The sequence below is a fragment of the Leptonychotes weddellii genome, chromosome 1 (genome assembly GCF_054177405.1).
Source record: "Leptonychotes weddellii isolate Sample4059 chromosome 1, ASM5417740v2, whole genome shotgun sequence".
Classification (NCBI taxonomy): Eukaryota; Metazoa; Chordata; class Mammalia; order Carnivora; family Phocidae; genus Leptonychotes; species Leptonychotes weddellii.
In genome coordinates this window covers 168,170,407-168,190,605 of record NC_138369.1, presented here as the reverse complement: position 1 = coordinate 168,190,605, position 20,199 = coordinate 168,170,407, and the positions used below count along the sequence as shown (strand labels likewise).

Here is a 20,199-nt window from a genome sequence, read left to right as displayed (position 1 = left end):
CAAAGGTGTATGTGCTGTTTTGGAGAAGCAAAGAGGCAGACTATGACAGAAAATGCTAATAGCCTGCTGTATTGGTTTTAAGTTATGTCCACAAATTATTTGATACCCTTTCCTTCAAGATGATTTTCCTTTTAAGAGTAGATTAATTTAGTGACTTAACTCTAATTAATAGAATAAAGTGGAAGTACTCTGTGTGAATTAGGCAACCAGGTCACAAAGGACTTTGTGACTTCATCATTGCTTTCTCTTGGATAGCTCCATCTGGGGGTAGTTAGCAGCCACATCTTCAGGATACTCAAGCTCATGTAGCAAGGACCCATGGTCTCCTGCAACAGCCATGTGAGGAACTGAGGTCTCCTGCCAACAGCCTTGTGAGGGAGCCTTCTTGAAATGGGATACTCCAGCTCCAGGCAAGCCTTCAGATGACTGCAGACCCTGCCAATATCCCAACTGCAGCCAATGAGAGACCTTGTATCAAAATAATCCAGCTAAGCTGTTCCTGAATTTTATACCTACCAGAAACTATGAGATAATAGTGTTTCTTGTTTTAAGCTAATTTTTGTGGCAGTTTGTTACACAGCATGAGATAACTAATACACCCACTCAATATTGAGTCTCTTCTTAGAAACAAAACCTTGATTTTACCTGAGTATTGTTCCTAGCTAAAATACTATATACCCCACATTCCCTCTGGATTCATCCAATGAGATGTTAGTAGGAGTTATTGGATGGTCCTTTCGCGAAAACTCATTAAAAAGGTGGTGGGTCACCCACATTCTTTCTGCTGGAAATGCAAACTTGATGACTGGAGCTGCAGCAGCCAATTAACGTCATGAGGCAATCTTTAGAGTGAAAGCCAAGAAAGAGCTAAAGGTGACAGAATAGAAGCAATCTGGGTGCTTAAAGATGATGGCATCATCAAATCAGTCCCAGAAATGCATTTGTGGATTTTTTTTACATTGGAAAAAATTAAACTTCTATCTTTGTTTAGTTGCTGTTAGTTCTTACCTCTATTACTAGCAACCAAATGTAGTTACTAGATGATGAAACTTAGAATTAGATTGCTTGGATATGACTGTTAGGGAAATACAATACAGTGAACTACTTAACAGGAGTAATCATTTAGCTTTGTAGGAATAGTTATTGCTATAAATTACTGAGTTATGTATATCATATAAGCCAGTTTTGTGGGACATGAGCAGTATATGCAGTTTATCCAGGATTCTCTTCCTAAGTAACCTCCCGAATTCCATATTGGCATTGCTGAAAGACCACACATACACACAGACACACATACAAACACACACTTAGTACACACTAAATTATTGACACTTGGGCTGTCCTGATAAAACCGTTCTTCTGTACTGTGTCGTTTAAGTATTGTAAAGCAGCCAAAGTTAATTTCCAACATGGAGTTTTTTTGGTTTTATAGAGATATATATTATTTTGCTGATTTCTGGCAAATCATATCAAGCGAAAATAATTTTGAGTTGTAACATTTTTTAAACATTTACAGACTTTGTTTTCTGATAGATGTCAAAGTTTTGTTTTATTTTCAAAATGAGAAGATAGAAAGGTTCTTTTGTGTTTATTTTTTTTAAATATATGATAGCTTTATTTAGATATAATTTACATACCATACAACTCACCCATTTAAAGTGCATAATTCAATGGTTTTTGGAATATCCAGAGTTGTGCAAACATTACCACAATCAATTTTAGAACACTTTTGTCACTACAAAAAGAAATCCTATACCCATTAGCAGTCAATCCCCAATTCTTCCCAAACCCTGCCTCTGCCCTAGGTAATCACTATTTTACTCTCTAGATGCGCATATTATGGACATTTCATAACAATGTAATTATACAATACGTGGTCTTTTGTGACTTCTTTTACTCAGCATAACCTTTTCAAGTTCATTCATATTGTAGTATGTGTCAGTTTATTCCCTTTTTATTGCTCAGTAGTATTTCATTGTAAGGATAGACCACATTTCCAAATCTACTTATCAGTTGATGGATATTAGGGTTTGTTTCTCTTTTTTGATGTTATGAAGCATACTGGTGTGAACATTCATATGTACAAGTTTTTCTGTGGAGAAAGAGTTTTCATTTCTCTAGGGTATATACTTAGGGGTGGAATTGATGGGTCGTACAGTAACCATATTTAACCTTTCGAGGAATGGCCAGACTCTTTCACAGTAGCCACAACAGTGTTGATTTTCACCAGCAATGTATGAGAGTTCCAATTACTCTACATCCTCCCCAACACTTGTTTCTATCTGTTTTGTTTCGTTTGTTTATAGACATTCCTAGCAAGTGTGAAGTGGTAAAACATTGTAGTTTGGATTTGCATTTCCCTGGTGACTAGTGACAAGGAGCATCTTTCCATGTGCTTAACTTATATCTTTGGAGAAATGTCTATTCAGAGTCTGTGCTCATTTTAAAATATTGAGTATTAGTCTTTTTATTATTAAGTGGTAAGAGTTATACATTCTAGACACGAGTCTCTTATCAGATATATGATTTGCAAATTTTTTCTCTCATTCTGAGTTGTCATTTCTTTTTGTGTGTGTGTGTGTCCATTGAAGTACCAAAGATTTTAATTTTATTTAAGTCCAATATACTTATTTTCTCTTTTGTCACTTATGCTTTTGGTACCACATCTAAGAAGGCTTTGTTTAACTAAGATCTTGAAGATTTATTACTATATTTCCTCCTTTGAGTTCTATAGTTCAGTTTTTACAGTTAGGTCTAAGATCCATTTTGAGTTAATTTTTGTATATGGTATAAAGAAGGGGTCAAATTTCATTCTCTTCTGTAAAAATCTAGTTGACCCAGCATCATTTATTGAAAAGACTACTCTTACCTTATTGAATTTTGTGAAATCTTAGGGGTGTATATGTATGTGTGTGTGTGTATATGTATGTGTGTATGCATGTGTGTGTGTGTGCATGTTTGAGGGTGGAGGTAATTTTAGTTTAGTTTTGTGAAAAGATGAATTATATAAGAACTTCATGTTTCTTAAACTAAACAAATCTAAAACAGATATGTCAGAGTCTGTGTCTATTTCTTTTGAGGGTCAAACAAATGGTAAATATACATTTCTAACTTTATAGCTTTCTTCTCTATAGAACTCTGAATAATTTGGGAAAACAGATATGTACTTTGCTTTAGTTGAAGGTTATCTGAAGAAGATCTCTAAAAATTAATAGGATCATGATTTACTCGATTTATTATATGGATATGTGTTTGTGAAATCCCGAAATTTTGTATTCATTTACAACAGGACTGCTTAATAAGATCTAAATAACCTATTTCCTTTTTTTAAAAAAAGTAGGCTCCACACCCAGTATGGAGCCCAACATGGGGCTTGAACTCATGACCCTGAGATCAAGACCTGAGCTGAGATCAAGAGTCAGATGCTTAACCAACTGAGCCACCCAGGTGTCTCTAAATAACCTATTTCTACATAAAAGGATAGGATTCCATGTAATACTTTCAACCATTTAAACATACTAAACTGACACATCATCAAAACTGACATGTTTTCTTTAGCTTCACTGAGACTTTTTGGCTTTTTGGACCCCTTAACTCTACCAGAGATTTTCCTGTTTTGGGAATGAGAAGGCTTCATCCACATTTGCACTTCACTGAAGTATCTGTCCTTTCCTTGCACATTTTCAGCTTCTTGTACACAATCATTTTCAGACTTTTTTTTAAGATACAGTTTTTCAGGGTTCATTTTAGTGTAGAAATTGAGTGCCCTGGTTTTGCCAGTCCTTGGCATTCAAGCACCACCAAAAGTAAAAAGGCTCCAATCTCATGGAAAACTTCACAGTAACCTGCAGAAAGGGTGTCTAAAAATCTTCATCTTAGCCCTTTAGATCTTTCTCAGTACCCAGGGCTCTGCAGCACTTCCTTACCACCCGCTTTGGGCAGGTGACTGTCTCAGACAGAGGCTGGGCTGGATTTTATAGTCCACAAGTAATTAACAGGGCATGGAAGAACTGAAAAGCAAAACCTGGGCTTCTACGGAAAATGCTTGACAGTAACTAGCATAGAGGTAATTCTGTGTTCTAGGAAAGACTTCTTTAAAGCTTATTCAACCCCAAATTTATAGTGTTTTATTTCTGCCATAAAGCCAGTTTATGTTTACAGTCCACCACCAGAGTTAATAGAAATAGTAGTAGTTGTAACTATTGTATGGTTAATGAAGACACAGTACATAAAATGTAAACTCTGCTGATTTTCTAATTGGCATAAAAGCCTAGAAACAAGAAAGTGGTTTTTATAACACAGTATAAACACGAGTAATCAACACAAATAAAACCTTAGATTTAGTAAGATTTAGATTTTCATCCTAAGAGGTTTTTTTTTTTTTAAGATTTTATTTATTCATCTAAGAGAGAGAGACAGAGACAGAACACAAGCGGGGGAGAGGCAGAGGGAGAGGGAAAAGCAGACTCCCCGCTGAGCTGGGAGCCAGACAGAGGGCTCCATCCCAGGACCTGGAGATCATGACCCGAGCTGAAGGCGAAGGCAGACGCTTAACCATCTGAGCCGCCCAGGCGCCCCTAAGAGATTTCTTTTAACTGTATTGTTAAATATTCCGTGTGTCCTCTAGAGCTGTTGCTGTCCAGTACTGCAGCCGTTAGCTGCATGTGGCTATTGAACACTTGAATGTGACTAGTTCAAATTCAGATGTCCGTTGGATTTTGAAAATGTAGTGTGAATAAAAGAAAGAAAAATATCTAATAAATAACTTTTATGTTGTGCATACATTGAAATAATATTTTAATATGTTGGGTTAAGTATATTGTTAAAACTACTTTCACCTGTTTCTTTGTATTTTTTTAAATGTGGCTACTAGAAAACTTAAAAGTACATACGTAGCTCACATTTGTGTCTCACTTTATATTTTTATTGGATAGTGCTTTCTCCAGAAGCTAAGGGGACTATAACAGTGTAGCTACACTGCAATCCCATCACTAAATATTTTTGTCGCTTGTCATAATTCGTTAGTCACTAATTCAGTGTATAATGTAAATTCAATACTTCTCAATGTTTATTTTTGTTTTCTTTATACCTCTCTACTGTCAAACAGTCTTTTTCCTTTCCTGAGAATCCCTTTCTTACTTTGCCTACCTGGCAAATTCTTACCTTTTAATAGTTTGTTGAAGCATTATTTTCTCTGTAAAATGTTCCCTAAACTCCCTCATCCCACACCAGTACCCCAGGTAGAGCTAACCACAGGGCCAGGACAGATTCTTGCCCAATACTGACTGAATGCTGTTTGTTGGGCACAGGGATAGGTGGTGGAGAGATCAAAATGTGAACCAGAGGGGTACGGACCCTGCCTCCGCCAGCAGTGCTTGCAATTAGAGTGGGATACAGTCACAAAATTGTGTGGAAAAATGCTACTAACAGCAGAGATTCAGGGAGCACCTCATAAACACACCTTTCCCAAACTACTTCTTTGGGAATAGTGATGATGGATAATCATATTGAGCCTGAACTATGAATGTCTGATGCCATAGGAACCCTGGGTTTATGAAAATACTTTTGTGTTTAAGTATATAAACTGAAGGGTATCTTTTTCACATCACAATTGGTTAAAATGAGAGTTGTCTTCAAAATACAAATTACTGAATAGGCATTCTTATATTACATATAGACCCAGTATCACTGCAATGACTCTCTTAGCGAGGAAACTTAGGCATTGATTTTTCAAAAACAAAGAACAACAACCAAAGAGCCCCACCAGAATTAGCACAATTAAAATGAATTCCACAAAAGGTACGTAATTTACTTTCACTAATGCACTATCAAAAAGAGCTCAGGATTTCAGTGATTGGACTTTTGTGGGGTTGAGAAGATAGATTAGTAAGTGGTGAGCAGCTCTGTTAAGTCATCTAACAAATGGCTGTAGACTTTTTAACACTAGCGTTGTTGGGCAGGACCAATACTCTGCTGGCTGGGTCAATTGTGTAACCTCACTTATTTGAAGGCTGTTTACCTACAAGCCTCAATGATCCAAAACCCAGTTAAGGAGCAAAAACAATGCTTTTCAAAGCAACATTTGAGTAGTCTGGATAGCTGTCCCAAAGTCTATGCCTTGAGGTTCATGTGTCTTACTCCTTGGTGAGCACTCAGTTTCTTACATAGGATCTATTTAGTTTTACTGTACTGAATTGTGACAAGTGAGGTCATCTAGATTCCCAGTCTGCACCAGACTAGAAGCTGCCAATCAGAAGAGGAGGAAAATACTAGAGGCAGGCATGCTGTGGCAACAGAGAATAAGGACAATAGATTGTCAGTTAGTGAAGGGGAAGAGAGAAACGACAAAAGGCAGAAATAACCACTAAGTCCTAGCATCCTAGAGTCCTTCAGTGCAGCCATTGATAACTTATGTATATATGCTCCTGGGAGCATCTCTCAACACCTGGGAAGAAGCCTGATATAGAAGAGAAACTTGATGTATTTGTTAAATCCACTACAACCTACCACAATAAACACTTTTAATAAAACTAACCCTGATTTTTCAAGAAAAAGCCAAATGAAGTCCAATAAACCGCTTAAGGAAAAAAAAATTATAACTCATTTTAGAAAATCTTTGTATAACACTTAAAAGTTTTTTTTTTTTAAAGAAGTTTGACTTTTAAAGGACCAGATTCCAATTCTGCTGATCATCACTTAATTGGAACAGTTTGCTTTGCATCAATCCTGTATAAATGATATACTATAGAACAGCAGACTTTACTAAGTTGCCTTGAGCAGATTTCAAACTGTGGTATATAAACACAATAAACCATCATATGAAGTTTAAACAATATGAGATGGCAACAGATTGCGCAGTTGAATCACTAAGGTGATGTAAAATAATTGTTCTAAAATGCACCATCACCATTAAGCAAACTATTCCTAAATGTGCCCAGCACTGGGCTAGGTGGTGGATTTATTAAGCATATTAAGCATTGCTTTCACTTTTAAGATTTGAAGGTATTACAGAACTTTCATATTTTTAAAGGTGAAGTGAAATTTTAAATGTTCAATACAGTCATTACATAACAGGCATAGAATAAATACTGTTTCATGACTAGGATAGTGGTTTTTTGGTTTTTGTTTAAGTGCGCTAGCAACTCTTATTTTCAAATGTTATAGAATTCTTAAGGATATGAAAACCTATATATAAGAATGGAGTGCCTCATCCACTCATTTGTTTTGTGTAATAAGTGTTTTAACACAGGCATGCCATTTCTGAGTTAAGGGTGAGGCTAAGCTGTACTTTGGCGTTTCTCTACCAAGCAAAAAACAATTTCAGCAACGGCACTCATTTCCCCTGGTAATTTTTTTTTCATGGCGAGTTACTAAATGCTAGATGCTAGAGTCAAAAAGAAACCTGACATCTGGGGAGGTGTTGAAGGGGTGTTAATAGTTCTAGTTAGATGTTTGGGGGAGCATTGAGGGTAAGATTTTAAAACAGCAAATGCAAGGGGGGGATTATGGTTTCGAAGGGACTCTCTCCCCTCTCCACTCTCTCTCGCCACCAATCCATATCCCCCCCAGTTTAGAGGCGGGTTCAGCGAGATTAAGCTGCAGGAAACCGAAGAGGCTCCACAGCGCTGCCGCCCCGGCCTCGTGATGTAATTGTTATTTCTTATTCGGAGACTGAACCGAGGAGAGCTGCCGAAGAAGTGGCAGCCCTGTTCTTTTTGCCTTGTCTGGTAGGGTCAAATTCTTCCCGGGATGATGTAGATTCGCTGACAGACTCCGCCGGAGACTTCGCAGTGACAAAGCAGCTGAAGATAAACCCTGCTCCTGGGTCCTACGTCCGTCCAAGCAGCTGAACGGGGCACTCCTCAGGTCTCCTCCCCAGTTTTCCTCTCCGAGTCACTCCGCATTTATTCCTGGGTGCCTACTACGTGCTAAGGCGTGGGGTCAAAGTGACCTGGAGTTAGTGCCCGTGCCCCCCAAGATTAAAGCAGGACACACAGATTACAAGGTGGTGGAAGCTGGGGCTGGGTGAGAAGGAGCCGAGGGCACGCGTGTCGTGGGGTGAAATGGGAGGGGGACGCCAAGGCGCTAGCACCCAAGCGGGACCTGGGCGTCCCGGCCCCCAGGCTGTGTCCCAAACGCGAGCCCTCGGCCTGTGTAACGAGAACAAGCCCCCGGGCCCGGGAGGAGCTGTCCAGGCGCCTCCGGCGGTCAGGGGCGACTGGACAGAGCCGGGAGCCGAGGGGGCCGGCTCGGGCGCGTGGAGCACCCACCTCTCCCGGGCGACGCGGTCCTCCCGCCGCCTTTGGGCCCTGCAGCCCCCGCCCGGCCATCCGGAGGGCGGGCAAGGAGGAGAACAACAAAACGGGGCGGGGGGCTCCTCAGCTCCCACGAGCTGCGGGGACCCGAGCGGCTTCCTCCTGCCCGGGTGACAATGGGAGGGAGGGGAAAAAAAGGGTTAAGAAACTTGGCTGAAGAGCTGAATGGCGTGGAGCGGCGAGGGGAGGGACTGGGCCGCGGCGGACTCGGCGGCGGAGGGAGGAGCGCGGCTGCGGGCGGGCGGCGAGCGAGGCGCTCAAAGTCAGCCTCGCAGACATTGCAGCAGAGCCCCGAACTCGGGAGGCGGCGGCGGCGGCGGCGGCGGCGGTGGAGGAGGAGGAGGAGGAGGCGGCGGCCGAGGCGGAGGGACGACCCGGCCCCAAGCCTCCAGCCCGCCAGCGCACGCCCGCCGGTGGCCCCGCGGCCGCCACTCTGCTTGGCAGCACTGCTGCTCTGAGGGAAGAGCTCGCCGGGGCGCCGGGGGAGGACGGGGCGGCGGGGCGCCTTCGTGGAGTGAGCCTGACGGAGCCCGAGGCTCGGAGCCGCGGCGGCCTCGGGTGAGTGGCGGCCGCGGCCGGGGGCTCCGGGAGCGGCCGCGGGCGCCGCCGGAAACGGCCCGGGAGCGCGGCCCGCGGCGGCGGCGGCGGCGGCGGCGGCGTTGGCGGGCAGGGCCGCGGGGGCGTCGGGGCGGCGGGGACCGCGCGGCCGCCGGCGGGAGCGAACGCGGACGGCGGGGTGGGTTCGGCGGCGGGGAGGAATTGTTTCCGGGGATATTCCATCCCTCCTGCCGGGTCCGAATCTTCCCGGGAAGTCGGGGGGCCCAGGCAGCCGGGCCGGCAAGTTGTGGAGTTGGCTCCAGGCTCACCGGCCGGTCCGTGGCGGTCCTGGGCCGAGGGGCAGCCGCCGTGTGTCCCCTGAGGCGGACCAGGCACGAGTGGCCCGGCCCGGGTCGCGCCCCGCTCGTCTGCTCCCTCGGCTCGGAGTGCCGGGCGCTTCTAGCCGCGCAGCTCTCGGTCCCGGTGCCCGGGGCGACCTGGGCGGCGCCGGGCGCTGCTACCCGCCTCTCGCCCGGTGCGTCCCTGCTCAGTGCTCGCCGGATTCCGGGTCAAGAAAAGTGAACAGGAAAAAGGGGACGGCTCTCCGGGCCCCCACCAGACCCCCAGGCCTGACCGGTCGGTCCTTGTCCTCGCCCCGCACCCCCCTGACCCGAGGGCGAGGCTTTTTGGACCCGAGGCCTCAACCATCACTTTACTCCTGAGCCAGAAGCGGGGCTCACATTTGGGGTGAGCCCTGTGGAGGTCCTGGGAGGCTTCTTTTCTCTCCTCTTATATCTGTGTCCTCCTTACTGCTAGTGAATATTGTTTTATGAACGGTTTCCCTGGAAGTAGTCTGCAAACCCTCCCATCCTTTCCAAAGTTGTTTCCAAATTTTTAACCGAGAGTTGGTGTTCAGGCTGAAGGAACAAAGGAATCAACTGTGTCTCATAGGCAAACAAGCTGGGAGTCTGTGACACATGTTGATCTCTGAAGCATTACAGGCGGTTCTACCTTCTATCTCATTAGTGATTTAATTGGTTTCTGAAGATAGTAAAAGAACAGAATGACAAGTACTTTGCGTTAAATTTCTTAATAGGACATTTTATTTTGGACAAAAATTAAGACGTTCCTAGCTACAAGGGCTTTTCACTCAGTCAGTGGAACTAAGTTGGAGTTTGCCTCCGGTAATGTAAATGATTAAATTGTGAGATTGTGCGGGGCTGAAAAACTGTCTTTAGAGGAAGAAAGACTGTCTAGGTGTCCAAAGTAAAAATAGTGTTGGGTTATATACGATGAATACTCTTTACATTTGGGAGGGTGGGATCTGTGAAGCAGAGGGCTTTGGGTTAATTCATTCTTTAAAGTTATGAATTACATTGAACCTGCTTATTAGTGAACCATAGGTTTAGCAAATGGGTGCATCTTCCTGATGGATTATTCTTTGTTTAACCACCAGTTTGCCGCCTTCGTGGAAGAGACACTGAAATAAGTGGAACTTCTAAACAAATATAGTGCTTCAATTGCCAGGCACCTAAGTAGGTTGCTGCCTGGAGTATGTTGAAATGTTTTTCAACTTAGAAATAAGTTGCTTTGGTTTTGCCTGGCGGTTTGGTAATGTCGAGTGGGTTTAGCTGGTTCAGAGAGTAAGGCTTCATCAGCAGTAGTAACTTTTCTCTGTCTGGAATTAGTTCCTAGAGACAAAGAAGAACAATCAGTCATTGGAACAGCTACTCCTCTGCAGACTGTGGGACTGACTGTTCCTCCAGCCCGCTTCATTCACTCTGGTGGGGAAGCACCTCTTTCCATACTTACCCCTGAAAGTGCCCTAAGAGTAAATACATATTAAAAAAAAAAAAAAAAAAAGAGGACTGCTCATTGTTAGTTTTACTCATAAAGTGAGGTCTCTGCAGTGCTTTTGAAGCAATTGAAACCCTGGTTTAATGTCTGCAGGAAAACTTGACTTAGATCCATTTCTTGAATTTGTCTCCAAAACTCTGTAGAACTTGGATTTTACTAATTTAAACACCCGAAAAGATGGTAAGTTTGTAATAAAGAAGTGTCTGTAAAGGAGGCTAAAGGCTCTTCTGACTCTTGCAGTTTTAAGAGCAAAACATCATGATAAAAAATAACCTATACCACCACCTAGAGTCTGTTTGTTAGTTTATTGCTCCTGAAGTTTGCTTAAATTGACATGTCTCTTGTGGCTCCAGTATAGCCAGAAAATGATTGAGAAGTGCTAGCTTTCAAAAGGTCATCCAAGAGAACAATTATTTGTGTAATAAATAGAAAGTGCCAATTTAAATTATCCATGCTACCTTTAGAAATGAAAATTATGACATATCAAGTGGAGTGGCTGTTCTCCAAAAGATATTAATTCAAAAGAATTTAAAACAGGGAATTTTCAGTTTGTGCTCCAAGGTTGCGCTCTGATTGCTTCAAGACTTTTCTGCATTGTTAACCAGAGATTCAAGAAATCTTACAGATTAAACGTCATTAGGACTTTCTGAGGTGCGTTTCAAACAGAAGCAATGATAAAAGAATAAAGGAGTGTTAAAACTCCAGAAATTCTGGAGATTCAAAAGGCAAGAGAGAGTGTAGGCAAAGTAGACTTAGGGTTCAGAGATGTGAAAAATAAATCAGTGTGAAATAAAGTGGTAATCTGTCTTGCCGGTAGTTTATACATGGTAAAGCAATCTGTTAAATGGGAGACCTGGGGATGGCCGCTTTAGTGCCATGTGGCTTATCACATTGTCTGGAGGAAGTAACGTTCCTTCTTTAAATGGTGTAACCTGAGAGAAAGATGGCCTCCAAGATCTTTAATTAAGTACCAGTTGAACAGAGAGAACTAGAGCACTGTATTAATTCTGTCAAACATCACTATTTTAGAACATTGAGGACAACTAAAAATGAATTAACTCATATCTGAAAGCAGAGTTTTATGGAAGGTGACAGATGAGGCAAAATACGTCAATCTAATGGAACAAGTAGGGAGATAAGAAGATATGTCATCCTTGGCTCTCTAGAAAGACGAGAGGGAAGAAGGTTATTATTAATTGTACAGATTTCATTGCAAACCAATACTAGTCGTCAGTGATACAGAAGGTAATTTTGAATCAGTGGCTTAGGATATATGATGTTAAAGGGATGAGGCTTTTAATTTTAAGACTTGCAGTTTGTAAGAAACTTGAAAGCTCATATTTTAAGTGTTGTTTTGGAAAAGCGATACTAGTTTTGTGTATCAGGTTAAAAGATAATTCTGCCAAAATAAGTTCAAAACGTCTAATTTTCATCAAGGAAGTATTGTTCAGCTTAAATTGTGATAGGATCGGTTTTGTTTTTTAAACTTTAGATTGTCGGATACAGTTAGGTTTTAGAGTGTAGGTTAATAGAGAAGAATTCTAGTTTATCTGTCAGTGCTACACACCTCTGTATTGCTCTGTCCTCTCTCACCCCCTTTTCTAAAATAAATAGCTTCTACATTTTGGGATGTGGTCTTTCATGAAAATTGCCTTCATTTGTAGTTTCCCTTCTTGGCTGTGGTGGGGTGCAGTTCCTTTACTCCTGTGCTTTTTCCATATGCCCCGTCATGGGGCTAATATACCATCCGAGTGCATTTTGTTTTGTTTTAATACTGATTTGCTGTTTTGTGGGGGAAGACTGGGGAAAGAAGCATTTGCTCTTTTAACAAAGCCCCTGTACCCATGTCTTCCAACTGAGGAAATATTTTTAATAAAAAGTGTATTGATTACCAAAAAGCACATTGATTACTATTGAAAAGTCAAACATTCTCAACAGAATAGGGCAGGGGGAGGGACTTCAGGATAATACGCTTGAATCTGAGAATTGAATTGTTCAAGATGCATTTCCTTAAGTTGCTGTCTGGGGATAATGAGCAAACTCATTCTGTAGAATATATAACCTCAGGATGATCACTAAGACTTGAGAAGGTAAAAATCAGGAGTGTCAGATGATGAAGCAGGCCAGTGGAATGGAACTGAGGATTATGTCGAGGTTGGAATGAACAAAAAGTAAATGGAGGAGAGAGATCTTGTCTCCGTATCCTGTTTGCATCTGATGCTGAAGCAGGGACATGAATTGCTGATGGTAATGGATTCCCTCCTATGAGGGCAGAAATATTCTATAAATAGTGGATGTTTGGAGGGGGAAAATGACAAATTCCCCTTTTTGTGCCTGTGCACACTTTGCTTTTGAATATCTCTTAAATCTAAGGTGGAAGATCAAAACTGGGTACCAGGATAGAACCAGGAGTTATAGTTTGGAAGAAAATGAATTCATATTAGATCACCTTTTCTTAATTCTTTTAAGATCTTGTGTTTTCTAAGGGTCTTACTGAACGTGGAAAACAGTGCTGAGGTTTGGGTGGTGAACTAGAGACCTCTTTTATAGGATTGCTGATAAAGATAACTTGATGTAAATAATTACAGGAAGAATGTTTCCTTTAAGTACATTATCAAGGGCAGGGGAAAATTGCAAATAAGAGACATCTGAAGTCTTATCAGGGTTTCTTCACAAACTATGGTATAAATGCCCATCTGTTTTTTTGTTCCTTGAAATTTAATGTTCAATTTGATGGATATTGAATAGTTAGGATTCTGAAAATTAGAGGTCATTTAGAACAGACCTTTCCTTTCACTTTACTACAGTTATGAAGGGCAGTTTTAATTTTTCATAATAAATACAGCTATTGAGATAATGCTATACTAACTGTTGTCATTGTAATAGTAATACTCTGCATTATGAACCTTGAAATTCAAATGGATTCCTGCACTATCTTGCAAATATTACAAATAAAGCATTACAAACCTTGTGATATTTTAGGGTATCAATACACCTGAAACAAGGTAATTTATTTTTAAGTTCCTAGAACATTGAGAAGAACAAGAAAGAGTGAAACTTGATACATTTTACCACTGTATTAGCATTTTGTTAAAATTAATACCTTAAACCATGCTAGGGATAACATTTGGCCTAGAACTCTAGGAGCAATATAATGAGAAGTAGAATTAAAGAATTTATTAGGAGACTGGCAACTCAAAAATGCAGTTATGAAAAAAAGGACTACTACACTGTATTTACTAAGTAGTAGTAAGATCTTTTTCTTAATGTCTTTACCAGATTTTACGATAGATTGTTCTTGAAGATAATGTTATGGATAATTACCTGATTTGGATAATTCATCTGGATTGTTTTTTGGTTGAAATAAATTCAAGGATAACTCCAGGATATGTTGAAACTTCGGCTAGGAGGATGCTTGTGACATCCATGCATCCATGCATCCATCCATCCTTCCTCCCTCCCTCCCTCCCTTCCATCCTTCCTCCCTCCCTTCCACCCTCCCTCCCTCCCTCCTTCCCTCCTTCCCTCTTTCCCTTCCTCTCTCCCTCTCTCCTCCCCCCCTCTCTCCTCCCCTCCCCACCTTTCTTTCCCTCCCTTCCTTCCATCTTTCCTTCCTCTTTTAATAAAGAGGATGGGGGGGCATTTTGTTAAGAAATTTGGAAATAGAATTGCTTCTCTGACAGGGTTAATAGTTGTGTTTGAAATTCAAAGCTAGCATGCTTCACTCTTCCCAGGAAATTTTTTGACTTGGTATACCTCAGGGAATAAAAATTCTAAATTAAAACCCATCTTGCCTCTTCAACTTTGTGTCATTTAGCAAAAATGTCTTTAAGGATGAAAGGAAGAGACCCTTGTTTGCCTTAAATTCCAGGTCACTCTGTGACTAAGCCTAGTGTTTCAAGAAATATTAAACTAGAAGTCTGCTGGGAACTTGAGTCATCAGCTTAAGATACCACTAGGACCAGGACAACTCTTACTGACCTGATGTTGGTGTTGCTTCAGAGCTTTGGTGGAATGGAGTCTCTTGCCCTTGGACTTCTAATTAAGAGAGTCTTTTTTCAGTCACCTGTTAAATGACAGTCAGGGCTACTTATTTTCAAATCTGTAATTTGCTAATGAATTGAGGACAAATCAGGAACTAAGGAGTTAGGAGCTTCTGTTGTTATTGGGGTGCTTTATTTTATCTGTACCAGCTATGTGAGGATACTAGGTGAAAAATCAGGTGATTAGCTTTAGATAGATAAGAGAAAGCTTAAATCACATAGTGGCTACACTAGCTTCTCTTTGTAGTTGTATGCTTTTAATTGTTGAATTTGCCCATACTGTATATATAACATGTGAACATCTTAAATATGTTACTGCATTTTTAAAAGTCAGATGATAATTTAGCATTGCAGTAGTTAGGAAATTATGTTTATATGCAGTCTTAAAATGTGAATACTCTTATAATTGTGTTGATTTAATGACATAACGTAGATAAGAGAGCTGACATGTGACAGAACATAATCAAAATTTGAGAATTAGAAGTTCAAGATAAAAAAGGGTTTTCTCTCTTCAGGGATCTCTCCAGAATTTGAGAGATAGGAAATCTTTAAGGGATGGTAACTGGTTTTTGAAAAGCATACTTTCTTAGATACTTTTTTTTGATTCTTGAATTTATGAATTTATGGTAATCTACAACGGAGTGCTGGATGTATACACTAGAAAAGAAACAAATTAAGGGAAGGAGGGAGGATAGAAGAAGGGGAAGAACACCAAGAAAAAGTACTAGAAAACATATGAAACCCTCCCAAATAGGATATTGTGAGAAACATCCTCAAAATGAATTAATCACAGTTTCAGTTTTTTCCTGTAAAAGGAGTATTTGCACAATGGGTCATATAGGCTCAAGTTTGATTTTTGAAAAACAAATTTTTAAGTATTTGTTTTGTTATCCCTCATATACTTTTTCTAGCTTAGGATCTGCTACTGAAACAATGTATGGGCACCTGGGTGGCTCAGTTGGTTAAGCGGCTGCCTTCAGCTCAGGTCATGATCCTCGAATCCCAGGATGGAGTCCCACATCGGGCTCCCTGCTCAGCAGGGAGTCTGCTTCTCCCTCTACCCTAACCCCTCTCATACTCTTTCTCTCTCTCTCTCATTCTCTCTCAAATAAACAAAAATCTTTTAAAAAGTACAAAATAAAACAATGTATGCTGCAGATAATGGGAAAGTCCTTTTATCTCTCTGGGTAACATCAATAGACTGTAGAACAAGGGGGTTCGTTTGATTTCTGAGTTCTGGAATTCTGATTCTATATATCGATGTATGCTGTTGTCCATAAACAGTAAACATTTCAAACCTATGGTTTTAAAAGGAGTAGACATGATAGGGCAAAAACTTGAAATATAAAAAAAGCTGCCTTTTTTTTTTTTTTTTGCACTTTCCTTTTTTATTAGGAGAAAGATCAGGAAAAGGAAGAGGATTTGGGGGCACCTGCTTTGTGCCAGGCATTGAGCTGGCTGCTTTACGGTTTCCATGTGGCATAAAGCTATCATTTTCTCTACTTCTAGTCTGAAAAATTCTTGAGGTCACGCAGCTAATTTCATTGATAATAATTTGCTTTTTCATGAGAATATGCCATCTTTTTAAGAGAAAACCAGTCCCTATTTGATTTTTAGAGCATCATCAAAAATCCTGCTCCCAAACTTGGTAGCCACAGAACTCAAGCAGCACATCCAGTCCACCCAGCCTGGATTCTCCAAGACCAGTCTTAGGAGGAGGGCACTCTGTTTCCAGTTGATAATTCTGCAGGAGTTGATGTTAATTCTCAAGAGAACTGATGCCCCATTCCCTGTGCTTGCCCGAAAAATGTAGACACCAGCGGCAACTATGCAAGCTCCTTTCCATCTCAAATGCTAAGCCTTGTGAAGTATACCACAGAATTACTGTAGTGTTCTTTGAGGCAGAGAAAGCAACTATGTTTCTTGATATAATTCATTAAAATACCTTGTCATGGTCTTAATCCAGGTATTCCCAAGGCTAGTGATGTTTGTCTACCTCAAGGAGCAGTTGCCACAAATTCAGACCCATAGCTCTTCCTAGTTGAAAAGTTAAAATTCTTGACTGTAATCGTTCTTGACATGAATTTTGTTTTATTGCCCTATCTTCACCCACAATAATTTTATTTTAAAGACTACATTATGCTAATAAACTAGGCTCTTTGATACGAAGAGGAAATTAATAATATGTGAATGTATCAGAAGGAAGCAGAAATAGAAAGATAAGTATTTGGCTTCATTTTGGGAGTAGACTATGGTCAGAGAAGAGATTTTTGATTTAGGGAGGTTTGTGGCATGTAGTATATTTTTAAGTATACATCAGACATACTCTTTTCTTGTTGAGATCATGAGAAATGTAGTTATAAACCTCTCTACCTCTTTTTACTTACCTCATTTAAACTTTATGGAATTTTGAACCCAAAAGAATCACGCCCACTGGTTCCCTCTACATTAAAAGGTACAGTCAAACTAAAACTACATTTGAGACACAAGGATGAGTAATAAGGCTCATATACATAATATTTTCTAGTGTGCTTTGGATTTTGAATTGCCAAGTAAATGTTGGATAAACAAAAGGGTTTCTATAAAAGCTGCAAAGGAATGTTATACTATGATGTTTTATTAAGAGAATATATTGTATCTGGCCAAGTAAGAAAGAAACTGTATAAGTGAACTTTCTAGAGTTCAGGTATGTGTTTATATTATTTCCCTAACCCATCCATGACTTTTTAAAAAATTTAATTGAAATAGACTGAATCTCCATGAGGCCAGAGATTGAAGATAGAAATTTTGTATTCACCATCTGGTTCTTTCCCAATATCCAGATGTTGGGTGTTGTTGAGGCAAAACTCAAAGCAATGCATTGTTTACTTTGTTAGTAAAACATTGCTCTTACCTATCCTAGTAATCCTTGACTCACCTAAATCAACGTCATATTTTCCTTTTCCTTTTTTTTTTTTTTGCTTTTTTTGCTTCAGCTTTCACAAATTGAAGTAATTTCATAGAATCCTTAGATTTTCAGATTGGAAGGGAATTTGATAAAAGCTAAGGATGCTCCAGGTTTAAGTATATTTGTCCTAGAGGTATCTTGTCTTCCCCATTTTCCAACAGGTTGGTTTATAGAGGCATCTTCCTTAATGGAAGAGCACATAGGATAGGTAGTTGGTATGAACTATAAATCAAATAGTAATAAATGCTACCGTTTATCACTTATACACCTTTTTCTTTTGGTCCTCCTTTCTCTTTTTTGTTTCCTGTTTTCCCAATTTCTCACTTGTCCTTTTATTTTCCCCCCTTTATTGCCAGGGTATACCTGTGATGCAACGAGGTAAAACTACTTGCTTATCTTCCAACATTATTGTCATTGTTGTTAATGCTGTGATGAGCACTGGGTGTTGTATGGAAGTGTGGAATCGCTGTGTTGTACCCCTGAAACTAATATTACACTGTATGTTGACTAACTGGAATTTAAATAAAAACTTGAAAAAAATAAAATAAAATTTCCAAAACATTTGTTTGCATTTTACAGAGGAGGAAATTGAACCCCTGAGAATTTCAGTAAATTTTAAAACTCATACAGCTAGCAGTTGGGTAAACCCAGGATAAGAAATCAAGTCTTAATTTATTTCACACTTTGTTTTATTAAGGCAGTCTCAGCAAGAGGGCTATGTACCAGGTGTTAAGAAATAGTTATTAACCTTTGGTGATGGATCCAGCAGTAAAGTCCAAGCTGACCTTATGATAACCAGAAAGACAGCCATGAGAAGTGGAGTGAGACAGGGCCAATTACATCCCCCTTGTTTTTGTAGCCTATTTTCTTCTCCTGGGACTGCGATATGGTCTTCAGAACAGTCTTATGATTCATGTATTCTAGTATTTGGAATGTACTTTCTAGGCTGAGAATTTAAAAACAAGTTTTACAGTAGTGGTGCACATCTATTCATGTAGCAGCTTTTTTCCTATATGTTATATACATTTTGAGTTCTACTTAAAAATCAGTAGGGAAACTTCTCTTTGTAGATTAACAGAGCCAGGTACCTTGAGTTGACTAGTGGGATCAAAATACTCACAGGTCAGCTCTAGTTGTTACTGAAGAGTAATGTTCTAAAATCATTAGTGCAGGTAGTTGGGTCTGTCAGGTAAGGTTATGGCCCCCATTTCAGTGTTCTCCTGTGAAAAAGTAACAAGATGAGAGGCACTGTGTGGACTAGTGGTGATAATGCTCAGAACCAAGTGCATCTAGATTCACCACCCCTCTAGAATGAGAGCAAGAGAAGAAACCTAATGGTAGCACAGACTGACCACATTTTAACCTTGGGGAAGGAAATTGGGACGGAATATTCTCACTCCTGGGACAGTGGGCAAGAGGGTGTGCATGCTCACTACAGTCCCCAAGCCTCCCAACAAGATCAGATTTGTCTCTCACAGTTCTCGGTACTCCTGATTGCAGTATCACACTTGTTTAATGTTTGTGTTTCTCAGTAGACCGTAAGCTCCATGAATAGGAGCTCATTCATCAGTGTACTGTTGGTGCTGTAGGTGCCTGGCACACAGAGGGCTGTTATAAATTTGTTGAAATGAACTGTACCAATCCCAATTATTGGTAAAATCTGGCTTTTTGAGGCCAGAAATGGAGTCTTTATGTATTTATATATAACAGCTGCTAATTATTATCTGTAGCTAATTCATAGTAGCTACTGTTCTACAGTTTTTTTCTTTAGACTATTTAAATTAGGACTTCTAAAAGGGTTAATATTTCTTCCTTAAAATTTATCATCGTCTTTCTAGGTATATTAACTATGAAGGAAAAAGTGAAACTGTTGGTAACATTATAATTACTTGGCACTTAAAATTGTTTTGTAATGCTCGGTTTCTTCAAAAATACACAAGCTACAATATATTAGAAAACACATTTACCAAAACCTTGGGGGCAACATTTAATTATTTTTTAAGGAAACAATTTTTATAGAGCCTTATAGTCTCTTTAGCTTCAGAAATGAAGCTAAGTATTATAGTAGTGGTAAAAAAAACACCAGCTTGACACATTTAATCACATTGGGTTTGACTGGTTGGGAAGATGGAGGCATTTTGAAATCTCATGTCTAGAGTTAATTTTGGTGTTCAGTAATCTAAAAGTTAGAGGCCATCAAGAATGATTTGATGATTCAAACCCTACTAAGTTATAGGACTTAAGTAGTATATGAAGTCCCTTTGTTATTATTTATTTATTTATTTATTTATTTTTATTTTATTTTTTTAAAGATTTTATTTATTTATTTGAGACAGAGAGAATGAGAGAGAGAGAGAGCACATGAGAGGGGGGAGGGTCAGAGGCAGAAGCAGGCTCCTTGCCGAGCAGGGAGCCCGATGCGGGACTCGATCCAGGGACTCCAGGATCATGACCTGAGCCGAAGGCAGTCGCTTAACCAACTGAGCCACCCAGGCGCCCC

At 40.2% G+C, this 20,199-nt stretch overlaps 1 protein-coding gene across 3 annotated transcripts in view; it reads left to right on the top strand.

Moving 5' to 3' along the window:
• The first annotated feature begins 7,604 nt into the window (after positions 1–7,604).
• NRIP1 (nuclear receptor interacting protein 1) overlaps positions 7,605–20,199 on the top strand; it is a 176,230-nt gene continuing 163,635 nt past the window's right edge. Inside the window, exon 1 of one of the 3 annotated variants that reach the window (XM_006735539.3) lies at positions 7,605–7,866. The gene's annotated coding sequence lies outside the window, so the exon portion shown is untranslated. Of the gene's footprint in view, positions 7,867–8,814; positions 8,874–20,199 lie in introns of those variants that run through there. The other 2 variants (XM_081798796.1, XR_014138734.1) reach the window with 2 other exon arrangements.